Below are 3,078 nucleotides of genomic sequence, written 5' to 3' on the forward strand. Positions count from 1 at the left end.
AAAAAAAAAAAAAAAAAAGTAGAAGTCCACTGGCTGGAGGTTTTGAATTGTTCTGGTTCACCTGACAAAAGGGGGACAGAGTTCTTTTCTTTTATCTAATCCCCTGATTCCTTTCTGGAATATAGAAGTGATGCTTGGAGTTGCAGCAGTCATCTCTCCACATGAGGATGGAAGCCAAGATCAATGATAGTGCATCACAAAGCATGAAGGAGCCTTTAGCTCTGCACTGGTGCCCTTCAGACTTGCCATTACATGGGAAAAAAACGACCCCTAACCTGATAGATTTTCTGTGGCTTACAGTCAATAGCAATCCTTAATGATGCAGAATGGCAAGGCACGTGTCTTCAAAATTAGAGATGCTATTAAATTGCTTTTAAGGAAAAATGCACCCATTTGAGTAAAAATTGGTAGAGGAAAGGCAGAGCAAGAGGAAGGGTCTGGCCAGATTTGGGAGCAGAAGCAGAAGTTCACATCCAAATATGTATGATGGTAACTCACATATAAGAACAACTCTCTCCCCTCCATCAGCACCAATCACACAGAAGCAGAGGCCAGGGCAGGGGCAGGAGCAAGGGTGAAGCTAAAGCTTTGTAAAAACTCAATAATTCAGGGAAATTCCCTGATGGCCCAGTGGTTAGGACTCTGCACTTTCACTGCTAAGGGTCCGGGTTCGATCCCTGGCCGGGGAACTAAGATCCCACAAGCCGTGCATGCAGCCAATAAATAAATAAACAACAAGCACTTTTTTTTTAATGTGAAAAAAAACCCCTCAATAATTCAGTGACTTGGTCAGTTGGTGAATTGGCTTTTAGAAAATTAGCTTTCAGCCAATTAATTTTTTTTTTTTTTTTTTTGCACAGGCTCCGGATGCGCAGGCTCAGCGGCCATGGCTCACGGGCCCAGCCGCTCCGCGGCATGTGGGATCTTCCCAGACTGGGGCACGAACCCATGTCCCCTGCATCGGCAGGCGGACTTTCAACCGCCGCGCCACCAGGGAAGCCCACCACTGCTCTTTTTAATGTCTCCAGAGTTTTGCCTTTTCCAGAATGTCATATAGCAGGAATCATACAGTATGCAGTCTTTTCAGACTGACTTCCTTCCTCCACTCAGTAACATGAATTTAAGTTTCCTCTGTCTTTTCATGGCTTGATAGCTCACTTCTTTTCAGCAGTGAATAATATTCCATTATCTGGATGTACCCCAGTCTATTTATCCACTCACCTACTGAGGGACATCTTGGTTGCTTCCAAGTTTGGGCAATTACAAATAAAGCTGGTATAAACTTCTGTGTGTGGGGTTTTACGTGGACATAAGTTTTCAGCTTTGGGGGATAAATACCAAGGAATATGATTGCTGGATCATATAGTAAGAGTATGTTTAGTTTTGTAAGAAGCTGCCAAGATTGCATCAATTTTGATGAGAAGAGTTGTTCAAACATGAGAGAGCTCCTGAAAAATGGTATTTGGTGTCTAAGGAGTGGGGTAAGAGGGGAATGGGGGGGCCAACAATGCCAAAGAAGGGCAAGTAGGTGAAGAGAGTAAAGACTGACACACCTGTCTCACAATTGCCGAGGCTGGGTGTAGTTAGACACCTCATCTTCGAACCTGATTCAGCCTTCAGTGAACTAGAGCTGCCAACTCCAGCCACACCCTGCCTGCCCTTAGAAAATCCACCAGCTGGTTGTAAAAGTCACAAGTCATTAACTCAATGCACTCATTTTCCAACTGGCTTCTCCTGCAAAGAAAAATCTTTCTCATATTTCCCATTTTCCATTGTACAAAGCACCCAGTTCGTGCTCAGAAATACTAGCTGTAGGTCATAATACAATGAGCCAACTTATTCTGAAGCCCAGCCTAGCGTCCACACCCCAAACCTGAGTCTTCTCATTACTTACGAGGGGTGTGTCCATCAGGGCACACCGTTGTGCTGGAGATTGGGACCACACGTTACTCATTCCCCTTCCCTCTGGGCTGTAGCCAGTTGACAATAGACACAGGAGCCAAATAGGGACAAGAGAATCAGTTTCATCAATAACAGCAAGGTCCCCGTAACTTGCTTACCGTCGTGGTTTTCCAGCAAATCATCCCCCTGCCCTGCCCTGCATGGAAGGTAGATGGGCCAGTACGGTAGGATGAACTTATTAACCAATCTACCTCTTGCTTTTTTGCTTTAGGTGCTGCTAAGAAGCCAGAGAATGGTGAGCTCATGAGGCTGCCTGTGCCTGGGCACAGATGCAACAAGAGGCAAGAGCGCTGCCGTGAATGAGCGCCCTGACCTTGCCCAGCAGAGCAGCGTGGCTGCCGAATGCCTAGCCTCTCACCAGCCCTCCAGTGGAGGAGTCCATGCTCTTCCTGTCTGCTCATGGGGTGGGAGGAGGAGACAGAGAGAAACCCACCATCCCAGTTTGCCTGGGCTGAAGCATTCCTGAGATGTGGGGCTTTCAAGACTAACACCAGAAAGTCCTTGATGAATCAGAACACAAGTTGGTCACCTTGCACTTTCCTCAAGCCTTAGCAAATATGTCCTCTCTCAAGAGGGAACTACAATGTGGAGAGAAGGAAAGATGGGTTTCTTCCTACAGTGGCTCCAGGGCTCCCCCTAGGCTGATGAGAACTGGGGCGGTTAGTGGATGGGATGTGGGTGAGAGGATAAAATCTGGGAGGTAGATACAACACCACCTTAACAGTGTTACCGAACTAGGTTCGTTTGCCCAGACGTGCAGCAAGCCAAACGCTGAGACACCAAGGTTTGCAGCAGAGAAAAGGATTTATTCACGAGGCAGCTAAGCCAGGAGATGGGAGAACTAGTCTCAGATCCACCTCCCGGAAGGTGAGGGGCTTGGGACATTTATGGGTAAATCTGAGGCATGGGGAGCAAGGGGAACAGTGATTGGGGACAAGGAAAAAGTGAGGTAATCGCCATTCTGCGCAGGTGTAGCTAAGTTACTTGCTTTTTCATGGGACTCGTGTTCAGCAAATGGGTGCATTAACATGTTCTGAGGGTAGAGTTTTTGGTCCTCTGAGGTCAAAAGGTCACCAAGTGGACATTCATGCATGTCCCGTTGGAGGGTCAGTGGTC

The sequence above is a fragment of the Neophocaena asiaeorientalis genome, unplaced genomic scaffold (assembly GCF_003031525.2).
Source record: "Neophocaena asiaeorientalis asiaeorientalis breed wild unplaced genomic scaffold, Neophocaena_asiaeorientalis_V1.1 scaffold177, whole genome shotgun sequence".
NCBI lineage: Eukaryota > Metazoa > Chordata > Mammalia > Artiodactyla > Phocoenidae > Neophocaena > Neophocaena asiaeorientalis.